Source organism: Monodelphis domestica, chromosome 3 (genome assembly GCF_027887165.1).
Source record: "Monodelphis domestica isolate mMonDom1 chromosome 3, mMonDom1.pri, whole genome shotgun sequence".
NCBI classification, from domain to species: Eukaryota; Metazoa; Chordata; class Mammalia; order Didelphimorphia; family Didelphidae; genus Monodelphis; species Monodelphis domestica.
The window spans coordinates 433051050-433063960 of NC_077229.1; the positions used below are offsets into that span (position 1 = coordinate 433051050).

Genomic DNA, 12911 nt, shown 5'->3' on the forward strand with positions numbered 1-12911 from the left:
AGATTAAAGCTAATTCAAAAAATTCCCCAATTGGCTAATTTTAGTCAGATATATTTGGATTTCTTACCATCCCAATATGTTTCCTTGCCTGTTTATTAAAAGCACTAGTTTTCATGCTTTACTCAACACTATTTCCTAAATATTTTATTTTTTCTGACTAGCCACTCATCCTAGTCTGTCTAATTTGCTATCTTCTCTAGCTTAGGGCAACAAAAATGCTAAAAGAGAAATATTAAAAAAAGAGAAATGGCATATTTTCCATATAGGCATGAATTTTGTTTTGTATTATATGAAATATTTTCCATATTTTCTACATAATAGGCGATACAGAGTTATCTTAGAATATAATCATATGAATTTTTCTTTGTTATTATAATGGAACAATCTGTTCCTTATACTAAAATTATGAGGCTATATTGTAGCTAGTGGATTTTTTGGGAAAAATTTTAGTTTGTATTTTTCAGATTGACCATTTTCAAAATCAGCTAAAGCTTAAGAATAAGTACATGGTTATAAAGGACTTTTAATTTAGATTTTGAGTTATTTAGGAATTGCATTGTGTTAAGCTTATTCTACTGAACACAATTAAACAAATAAACATACCTTCTTGGAGTGTTTCCTTAGGACTCCTTGGGGTGTTTCCACCATCCCTCATTTCTCAATACAAGGATTCTTAGGTTTTTATTTAGTCATTCAACAAATATCTATTAAATAACTATTGTGTAGAGAGCATTGTGTTATCTGCTGGGGAAAATAGAGAATTATCCATGACACAGTTCCTACTGTCATGGAACTGAAATTCCCTGAATTTTCACCATGTCACATATCATACGAGTGCCTACTATGTAGCAGACCCTAAGCTAACCACAAAAGGAATAATTGAATCCCTACTTCTAAGGTATTCACAGTCTACTGAAGGAGACAGCATACAAACCACTACTGGAAACAGGATATAAATAGGATCTTTACAGGTCCATGTAAAGTCTTATGCTCACTAAAGCATCTAAAAATTGAACATCTGTTTGGTTGATGAGGAGATATATGTCTCTAGGATTAGTACATTCAACATAGATATTTTCATGTTTTTTCCTTGATTTTATGGATTTCAGAGTAGAATTAAACCCAAGCCACAATGCTTAATGGCTTGCACCAATACATAAAACTGACAGTTCTTAATTTTGAATATTATATGACAAATTCAGTGAGGTCTTTGCCTTGAAAGAGTTTGTAAACTACTTTGATAGGGTGAAAATAAGTAACAATAGACAGTCACATATGCTAAATATTAAATGTGTAGAATAGTCTTTAAGTGGTGAAATTCAGAAAATGGCAGTAAATTATGTAACTCATACTCATATATAGATTGACAAACTTCTTTCCTGACAACAGTCATCTGTATAAGTAGATATTATAAATTGTATATACAAATAGTATATTAAAATGAGGAAACAGAGTCTATGAGAAGTTTAGGGATTTGTCCAGATGCACACAGCTAGTTGATGGTGAAACTGAAACTCAGACCTCTGTCTCCTGATTCAGGGTCCAACTCTACTGCTCTTCTTTCTCTAAGAGAACACTAAGGATGGGAAAGAACCTCCATTATGGTCATCCAAAACAGGACCAAAACTAGAATGAAAATGATTGAATGAGCACAGTCTCTCCTATTGCCATGTCTTTGTTAAGTTTTAGCTAAAATGACAGTTTTATTCACAAAAACTTCATTTTAAATCTAAACTTATAGGCAACATGGAGAAAATGACTACATAGTTTATTAGACCCTCCCATATAGTATTTATTATTTAAATCCTTAAGTCTCTTACATTCCTTATTTTTATTCTTTTTAGTCAATTTAGAACATTATTCCTTGGTTGTAAGAATCATATTCTTTCCCTCCCCCCACCCTTCCCATTGCTGACACACAATTCCACTGGGTATCACATGTGTCCTTGATCCAAACCCATTTTCATGTTGTTGGTATTTGCACTAGGATATTCATTTTGAGTCTCTCCTCAGTCATATCCCCTCGACCCATGTATTCAAGCAGTTGTTTTTCTTCGATGTTTTTACTCCTGCAGTGTTTCCTCTGAGTGTGGATAGTGTTTTTTCTCATAGATCCCTCCAAGTTGTTCAGGATCACTGCATTACCAATAATGGAGAAGTCCATTACATTTGATTGTACCACAGTGTATACAGTGTTCTCCTGATTCTGCTCCTCTCACTCTGCATCAATTCTTGGAGGTTGTTCCAGTTCCCATTGAATTCCTCCACTTTATTATTTCTTTGAGCACAATAGTATTCCATAGACCTCAATTTGTTCAGCCATTCCCCAATTGAAGGGCATCCCCTCATTTTCCAATTTTTTGCCACCACAAAGAGCGCAGCTATGAATATTTTTGTACCTCTTTTTCCTTATTATCTCTTTGGGGTACAGACCCAACAGTGCTATGGCTGGATCAAAGGACAGACAGTCTTTTAGCACCCTTTGGCCATAATTCCAAATTGCCCTCTAGAGTGTGGTTGGATCAATTCACAACTCCATCAGCAATGCATTAATGTTCCGACTTTGCCACATCCCCTCCAGCATTCATTACTTTCCATTGCTGTCATGTTGAACAATCTGCTAGGTGTGAGGTGATACCTCAGAGTTGTTTTGATTTGCATCTCTGGGTATAAGAGATTTAGAACACTTTTTCATGTGCTTATTAATAGTTTTGATTTCTTTAAATGAAAATTGCCTATTCATGTCCCTTGCCCATTTATCAATTGGAGAATGACTTGATTTTGTGTACAATTGATTTAGCTCTTTATAAATTTGACTAATTAGACCTTTGTCATAGGTTTTTGTTATAAATATTGTTTCCCAACTGTTGCTTCCCTTCTAATTTTGGTTGCATTGGTTTTGTTTGTACAAAACCTTTTTGATATGATGTAATCAAAATTATTTATTTTACATTTTGTGATTTTTTTTTAGCTCTTGCTTGTTTTTAAAATCTTTCCTTTCCCAAAGATCTTACATGTATACTAGTCTGTGTTCACCTAATTTACTTATAGTTTCCTTCTTTATATTTAAGTCATTCACCCATTCTGAGTTTATCTTAGTGTAGGGTGTGATATATTGATCCAAACCTAATCTCTCCCATACTGTCTTCCAATTTTCCCAGCAGTTTTTATCAAATAGTGGATTTTTGTCCCAAAAGCTGGGGTCTTTGGGATTATCATAGACTGTCTTCCTGAGATCATTTATCCCAAGACTATTCCACTGATCCTCCTTTCTGTCTCTTAGCCAGTACCAAACTGTTTTAATGATCACTGCTTTATAGTATAGTTTGAGATCTGGGACTGCAAGGCCACCTTCCTTTGTACTTTTTTTTTCATGATTTCCCTGGATATCCTTGGTCTTTTGTTCTTCCTAATGAACTTTGTTATTGTTTTTTCTAATTCAGGAAAACAGTATTTTTGGCAGTTCAATGGGTATGGCACCAATAAGTAAATTAATTTGGGTAGGATTGTCATTTTTATCATGTTATTTCATCCTACCCATGAGCTATCAATGCTTCTCCAATTGTTTAGGTCTAGTTTTAATTGTTTGGAGAATGTTTTATAGTTGTGTTCATATAGATCCTGTGTTTGTCTTGGCAGATAGATTCCTAAGTATTTTATATTGTCTTGGGTGATTTTAAATGGAATTTCTCTTTCTAATTCCTGCTGCTGAGACGTGTTGGAAATATATAGAAATGCTGATGACTTACGTGGGTTTATTTTGTATCCTGCAACTTTGCTAAAGTTGTTGATTATTTCCACTAGCTTTTTAGTTGATTTTCTAGGATTCTTTAAGTAGATCATCATATCATCTGCAAAGAGTGATAGCTTGGTCTCCTCATTGCCTATTTTAATACCTTCAAATTCTTTTTCTTCTCTAATTGCTATTGCTAGTGTTTCTAGTCCAATGTTAAATAATAGAGGTTATAATGGGCATCCTTGTTTCACTCCCAATCTTATTGGGAAGGCTTCTAGTTTATCCCCATTGCAGATGATGTTTACTGATGGTTTTAGATAAATATACTGTTTATTAATTTTAGGAAAGGCCCTTCTATTCCTATGTTTTCTAGTGTTTTCAGTAGGAATGGGTGCTGCATTTTGTCAAAGGCATTTTCTGCATTTATTGAGATAATCATGTAATTTTTGTTAGTTTGCTTGTTAATATGCTCAATTATGTGGATCATTTTCCTAATATTGAACCATCCTTGCATTCCTACCTGGTCATAGTGAATAACCCACATGATCACTTGCTGGAGTCTTTTTGCTAATCCTATTTAGGATTTTTCCATCTATATTCATTAAGGAGATTGGTCTGTAGTTTTCTTTCTCTGTTTTTGACCTGCCTGGTCAAATCAGTACCATATTTGTGTTGTAAAAGGAATTTGGTAGAACTCCTTTGCTTATTCTGTCAAATAGTTTGTTTAATATTTGGATTAGTTGTTCTTTGAATGTTTGACAGAATTCATTTGTGAATCCATCAGACCCTGAGGATTTTTTCTTAGGGAGTTCTTTGATGGCTTGTTCACTTTCTTTTTCTGATATGGGGTTGTTTAGGTAGTCTATTTCTTCCTCTGTTAGTCTAGGCAATATTTATTTTTGTAAATATTCATCCATATCAACTAGATTGCCATATTTATTGCCATATAATTGGGCATAATATTTTTTAATGATTGCTTTAATTTCCTCTTCATTAGAGGTGAGGTCTCCCTTTTCATTTTGGATATTGTCAATTTGGTTTTCTTCTTAACTTTCTTAAATTAGATTGGCCAGTACTTTGTCTATTTTATTTGTTTAAGTCTCTTACATTCTTTATTTTTTTTATGTACTTACCTTTTGTCTTAGTATCATTTATAAGACAGAAGGGCAAGGGCTAGGTAAACAAGGTTAAGTGACTTGCCCAAGGTCACACAGCTAAAATGTATCTGAGGTCAGATTTGAGCCCAAGGTCTCTCGACTTTTAGCACAGTGCTACCTGCATGCCCCTCTTACAGTCTTTTAAAAGTGTTTTATTTTCTCCATTTGTAGCTCAGGCTGTCCTCCATAATGGAAGATATGGTGAAGATAGATTATAAAGTGGAAAAATAGTTTCATTTTGATTTCTTATCTCTTAGGCAATCATCTTATATTTTAAAATGTACAGTAAGTAGAAATAACATATTTAAAAGTGCTTTGTGTGATTAAAAATGCAGAGTATTGTTCTTATTTGAATCCACATGTATAAGAGTATATAAGAATAATAGTATTTTTTTAAATGTTGGAAGCATTTTACATGTAATGGGGAAATTTTTTTAAAGAATCATTTAATTTTAAAATAAAAAAGAAATTTATTTTGGCAGTAAAATTAAACACTAAATTACTGTGGGGGAAACTTATGTTTTGGTTAATTTGAATATAAGCTAATATGCAATATAGAAGTTCATAAGATATTTTATAATTAAAAGTACCCTTCCATATTTAGAACTAAAGGTTACCTGTTAATTAAATGATCACTAACATGCTAGGTAACCATGATTTTATTTAGAGTTATTTTTAAAATAATTTAACATTTAAAAGTATGTTGCTGGTATTGGAGCATATAAAGATAGATAAGATTCTTGCAATATATATAGAAAAAGACAAGTACCCTAAAATAAAGCATGATATGTGTAGGAGAAGTAAAGAGGAGAGAGATCAAGAGAGAGCTCATGAAAGAGGTGGCTTTTAGTCAGTCTGTGTTGAATAGAGAGAATTTTACCAAAAGTCAGTATCATGGGACATATATTGAGTGAACAATTTGGTCTTTCTGCTGGAAAATGGACCTACTTATTTTAACATTACTTACATGGGCAAATTACTGTTTGGGCAGTTTTTAAAATCATAATTTTGTACCTTTAAAATCATAATTCTGCCAAAATTCTCTTCATAAATTACTAGCAGTGTAACAGTCTTTTTTTGTCTAAGCAAATTTTTGTCATGTGCTTGATCTTTTAAATTGTCACTACCGTAATGGAGTTGATTTCTAAGTGACTATCTTAAAGAATTTAGAGTTTGGTCATAATTAACAATACTCCCTACTTGAATTCCAAAGATTTTTTTTTCAAATCTATTCAAATTTTAACCTAAAAAGAAGAAATTCAAGCATAAAGGAGAAGGAATAGTTCAAGAAAGTTCAATATGCCAGTTATTTTTACTTAATCATAGTTTATTTAAATTGTTAAATGGTTATTGTGATCATTTTTACTTGCATATGGGAATGGACAAGAGTACACAGTAATGTCATTTCTAAGCATAAAGCTTCTACCAGTAATGCAAATTACTTTTATTTTAGCTTTTATTTTAGCAGTAATATAATCAGAATTATTCTCATTCTTCACCTTTTATTCTCTGGGTAAAACCATCCTGATCCAGGCCATTAAAAATGTATGGTTTTAGAATAATAATTCTCAAACTGTTCTTCAAAGCACCTTGAAACATCCTGACTTTCTTTTTAATGAACCCCATGTTGTGCTAATCAGTGTTACAAATGATAATTTAAGATGATTTAGTAAATGTTCTGCCAAAGCTTGGTTTATATTGAAGGGTCCTACTTTGGAAAAGTTTGAGAACCACTGTTTCAGAGGAATTCTCAGGGAAAAAAAAATCATGGAATTGGACATCAGCATAATCCTGTTACCAAAAACAGCCTTTGACTCTCTGTGGTAACACAAAATAGAAATAGCATGAATAATTGAAATCTATAGATAACTCCAAAACAACACTGGCCAGCAGCTGTCACTTCCGTTCTTCATCAAACCTTATAACTGAGGCTCTTTGATACAGACCTGAGTTTTAGCACCTCTTATTTGTACTTCTTATGTATTCTATGATAAAGCATTCTGTTAACAGAGAAATGTCCAAGATATAAGCAATTGGGAAAAGAAAGAAGAGATTGCCTGGATAATCCCTAAATCAAGGAATAGCTCTGTGTAATTATTAACTCTATTTCATCATTCCATTTGTTTCTTATTTATTACCTTCCAAATCAACTTGGTCATTCAGCATCCAAATTACTTTACTTTATTGCATAGTTGAAGAAATTTTTTTAAGTCCCTGTAGAGGGTACTAGTCTATTTTAGTGAATAGTAAATGTTTATTTCATAATGTGTTGTCGTCTCTAAGTCCATAAGGTCTTTATGGGCCAGTTTATATACCTGAAGACATTTTCCTTGGCATTTCAGAAAATAGTATCAGAAACACATCAGTGTTATGCCTAAGTATTGTAGTCATAGATTTAAATGTGACCTAATAATTTACATTTTAGTTCCAGGCATATTATTAATAATACAGTGACTTCCATTAATAATACAAGAAAATTGCTTAGATTTGTATGCCCTTGAGATTGAATACAGCATACATTCTCTGACTCACAACCCAGTTGTACAAAATGCTTCTACTGTCAAGGACTTTTCATCCATATGACAAATAGGTGTTCATTGTTATATGGGAATTAAATGCTATTCTTAGAAGACAAAGGAAAAACATTGCTTTCTCTTTTGAGGTAATTGGTAGTATGCATAAAAAGGCTAAGAAGTATAATATGTAATATAAGAGGATAGTATTATAATATTAACTACTGTATAATAACATGTGACATAATTTTAATGTATCTGGTAGTATCACTGCCATTTCATTTTTCTAGGCTCTTAGTGAAACTTGTGTTAGATTGTTGCCTCCTCAGTGATAGTCTAAAAGACACAAGTTGGCATTATGCTTTATTAGAATCAGAAGTGCAGACATTTCTAAGTAAATTTTATCTTAGTGCCTGTGATTATAAATAATATAGTATCCTTTACTAATACCTCTGGCCAATATAGCCATCAACCTCATCCCCTTCTGTCTTAGCATCCTAAGACAGAAGAACAATAAGGGTTATGCAATGGGACTTTAACGACTTGTCCAGGGTCACACAGCTAAAAAGTATCTGATGACAGATTTGAACCCAGGACCTCCCGTCTCCAAGTCTGGCTCTCAATCTTGCTACCTAGCTACTTCATCTCCCTACTTTCTAACTGTGGTCTGAATCTGTTCTTTTAACTGTGGTCTGATTGTGTTCCTATATCATTTCAGAAGTGTGTTCTACATCTCTCTAATTAAGTAGATGAAGGACAGGTACATTATCTTCTAATTTATTATATAGGCTTCATAGCACTCAACATCGTGTCAATGAATATGGTTGCTTAAGTTTACTATTATTCCTTGGAAAAATCTATAGCACTTTATTCCTTTTCCATCAATGTGATCCTTGGACAGGTTATATAAGTTGTTTCCTTAGATTCTTCATCTGTGAAATAAGGAAGCTGGCCTAGATAACCTGTGAAGTGTCTTTCACCTCCATTTATTTCATTTTATTCAAGAGCAAGAGTAAGAAAAGTGATTTTTGCATCATTTTATAGAGACCCAAAAGTGTTAGTTATAGAGCCATAAATAAAGGATAGTGGATGCTATTTAGTTCATCTGAATCTTACAGAGGAAACCAAAGTCCTGTTTTCTATGTAAACAAACCAAAGTGAAGTCTTCTATCCCTGATTTTGTTTACTGCTCTTCTAGATAGAATTCATTGTTCCAGCACCAGAGAAACAAACATCATGCCCCCTTACTGTTCTTTCATAGAACACTTCCATAGGAACTCTTGTCTCCCTATCTAGACACATTAAAACTTCCATCAGAAATTCTGCACTCAGACAGGGAGAGGTAAAAAAGATACTTCTGCCTTTTTCATCTTTGATTTTGGGGTATATTTTTCATTCAAGGAATTCTCTGAATTTGTCCAGGAGGTAACAGAGTACTATAAAAATTTCCTCGTTATGTTACTCTCTAAGGAAAGAAGAGCACTTCAATGGACTATGGAAAAAGTCCTAGATTAGAAATCACAGTACTTTAGGCTTCAATCCTGCCTCTGTCACTTACTACTACCTCTTCTTTATCAATTTTAAATTTTAAAATTAATTTTATAGATTTACAGTAATTCAAAAGATTAAAAATATTTTGAAAAATAAATTTCATTGTATCACAAACTTAATATAATTGAGAACTATATTATATCAACATTCTTGGAGTTATACTTAATATGAATATAGTAACTAAGTGCCTTGGGCTTTTAAAAACTACAAGTTATTCTCCCTATGCATGTTGTCCTGAGAAAAGAGAATAGATAAAATAAAGAATTTCAGTTAATATTTGATTTACTGAAATTTCTAAAGAATTTGTAGTTGAATGACTTATCTCAAATGCTACCTTGGGCCTATGACCAGGGAAACAATGCTTTGCCAAATTATGATTGTATCTTTTATTTAATGTGCTGTAGCCAAGAATATTCTTAAATTTTTAAAAAACAAAATGTATAAATCTTGGAAACCTTTAATTAATCCATCAACAAACATTAAGTGCCCACTATTTTCTGGCACTGTTCTTGGCACTGAGAAAACAAAGGCAAAAGTGATACAGTCCATGTCCTCAATGATCCTAGGTGAGGAATTTGCCAAGGAAATCTGAGCTTCCTTCCTTCAACTTAATAGAATCTCAGAGCTGGAACAGACCCTAGAGGTCATTCTCTCCTATTTAAAGATGAATCCTTTTTACAGCAATACTAATAAATGGTTATCAAGGTTATCAATATCTAAATATATATTTAATGATATTGGGCTCTCTAATTATTGAGGTAACCTATGTTATATCTAGTTAAAACTTATGGTTAAGGAATTCTTCCTTTTGAATTCATTGAAATCAACCTTCACATAATGCTATTCTTTGATCTTAGCTCACTTCCACTGTACTTACAATAAATGTAATCTTATTTTTATAAATGACTTTTCTGACTTTGTTTCATCTAAATTTTTCCTTCTCTATACCCATCTTTTTTTAATTAAAGGAGATATGCTCATTTTATATAACATTCTTTCCTTCCTAATCCCATAAAAATCTTTCATCTCTCCTCTACCAGATTCTTGCCTTATTTTTTTAAACCCTTACATTAGAATCAATACTGTATGTTGGTTCTAAGGCAGAAGAGTGGTAAGGGCTAGGCAACAGGGGTTAAGTGATTTGTCCAAGATCACATAGTTAGGAAGTGTCTGAGGCCAGATTTGAACCTAAGACCTCCCATCTCTAGTCCTGGCTCTCAATCCACTGAGCCACCCAGCTGCCCCCCCCCCCATTCCTTATTTCTATCAATATACTAGCAACTCTTTATCCTAAAATAAAAATTAACAAAAAAGTCTTTTAACCTACAAGTAAGTTTATTTGCTCATAACTTTACTCCTGGACTTCTTGGAAAAGTTCTCCACGCTTGATAATCTCAGACCTTATAAGAGCAGAAATTGTTCTCCCAAAGGTCAAGAATACCCTCGTTGCCATATCCATTGACCTTTTTCCAGTTCTTCTAGATCTATCTATATTTGATATTGTTAAGTACCACTATAATCAAATACAGGCTCACTAAAAATGAGATATTAAGTCAAATTATTTTAGATAGGGTTACTACTACTAATTAATAGCATTTCTACAGCACTTTAAGGTTGCAAAAGCATTTTACAAATATCTGATTATTTACAAATATTATTTTATTCTTACAACAACCTTTGGAGTTAAATGTTGTTATTATCGCCATTTTTATAAATGAGAAAAGAGAGGTTAAGTAACTTGTCCGGATTTACACTGGCTAGTTCCTGAGACTGAATTTGAACTCAAGACTTATTTGAACCCAAGACTTATTAACCCTCTAGATTAACTCTCTAGATCTAGTTCTCTACCACTGTGCCTCCTATCACTGTCATATTCTATATCCCAATATCATAAAGTATCTGACAAGTGTCTCATAATAGTATCATACACTAGTTTATAATAGACTCCAGTAGATTATTTAATCATATTAAAAGAGTACTAGTTGATGACTGTTTCCTAGGAGACTTTAACTTTAACAGTTATTCTTGTTATAGATTCTGTTATGATACTCATATTTCACACTAAGTAATTATTTGCTTTGATCATTTGATGAATCTGTGATCTCATTAGTTTTGGTATGTTGTCCAGTACTACACATCTAACTCTTCAGCCTCTTTTATGTCTTCCATGTTCTGAAAATCATCCTTACTATTCATTCAGGATACTTAGGAGCTTGCTATCATAACTATCCATCAGTTTTCCCACAGTCTTTAAAAAAAAACCCTATTTTCTGACTTAGAATCAATACTGTGTATTAGTTCCAAGGCAGAAGAGCTGTAAGGGCTAGATAATGGGGGTTAAGTGACTTTGCCAGGGTCACACAGGTAGGAAGTGTCTGAGGCCGGATTAGAGCCCAGGACCTCCTATCTGCAGGCCTGCTTCTCAGTACACTCAGCCACCTATCTGCCCCTCTCCCTCACACTCTTGGTCAAGGACCAGCCATTCTCCTCTCCAGTTATACATCCCTGATAATATATTTTATGCTGCTTTTCCTACATAATTTTTGACTGGTGATATACTAGAGCCTGTTCACAACTACCATGCATCTATCAAGTCTTTCTGATGCCTTGTCTCTTTAATTCCTGGAATACATGGTAATCTGTGTTCCAGAGCCTTAGAGCATAGGTTTAGAGCTAGAGAGGAACTGGAAATCTTCTGGACCAATCTCATCATTAAGGAAATTCTGATTTCTCTGGGTTATGACTTTTCTCAGGCCAAAGAATTATATCTCAGGTAGGTTTTGAACTTGAGTTCTTTGACATCAGATCTAGACCACTGTTCACACTGCACCATACTGCTTCTCCATATGTGTGTGTGTGTGTGTGTGTGTGTGTGTGTGTGTGTGTGTGTGTGTGTGTTTGTTTTAAGTTTGAGGTCATCAAATGCAATTCACAATTCACCTAATGTGAGCCAGTTTACTTTTCCTTTTAATTTCTGGAACCAGTTCATCATTTATCTGCAATATCCAGGAAAAAAAAATTTATAATAGTGTAATGTTAAGATGGTTGAAAAAGTTTCCTGAGCCTAGGTTTTTTTTTTATTCACTAACAAATTTGAACTAAATGACCTGAGTTTCCTTTCACCCATATAAATTTATAAAATTGAAAATTCAAAAGAATTCATTTATAAAGGTACATATTTCATGGCATTACAATGGTTTTTGTTGAAAAGAAAGGAAAGAAATCTTCCTTACACCAAGACAAATTTATAATTTAATTTGTTGTTGGGTTTTTTTTCAGTAAAATGAATTTGTTTGTTTGGTGAATTCTTTTTCATTATTCTTTCTCTTAAATGTATTTTGATTCCTTGCAAAATACTTGAAAATTTTGAAAAACATTGTTTTTACTGATCATATATTACATTGTTTGGCTCTTAAATTTACTCTAATGTATTTTATGGCTATAAGAGCATTTCAGCGTTTAGGGAATTCAACCATATACTAGCTCGTTACCTGGATGTGTATTACAGTAACGTGTAACAGCCCTTGGAGAGAGCAAACCCAGCACTTAGCTGTGTTTTATAGCAATTAAAAGATGCAGACATTCAATGTCAGAATACAAAATGTTTTCTCAGAAATCAAGAAGCTAAATATATACAGTGAGAAGTATTGCAGGTACTGGCCTAGAATCTATACTTCCAACATAGCCTGGTTTTAAATCTTCATTTACTGGAAAATATATCTAATATCTCAGATTGATGTGTTGAAGATATCTTCAAATTCCATAAAGTGATACCAGTGACTGAATGTTAATAATTAAACCATAGCTGAACATTTATCTAAGGGAGCATAAACCATGTTATATCATCTTTTCATCTCATCCTCAATGTCCCGTGTTCATGTGGCACTTCACATTCCTCATAAGCAAGTTGAACAAAGATTATGACAATGAAATGTGTGCTACTATGTAAGCATT

General features: G+C 33.1%; 1 protein-coding gene across 4 annotated transcripts in view; it reads left to right on the forward strand.

Annotated features, from left to right (window-relative positions):
* WDR7 (WD repeat domain 7) overlaps window positions 1–12911 on the forward strand; it is a 579662-nt gene that overhangs the window by 444678 nt on the left and 122073 nt on the right. The gene's annotated exons all lie outside the window — the stretch shown is intronic.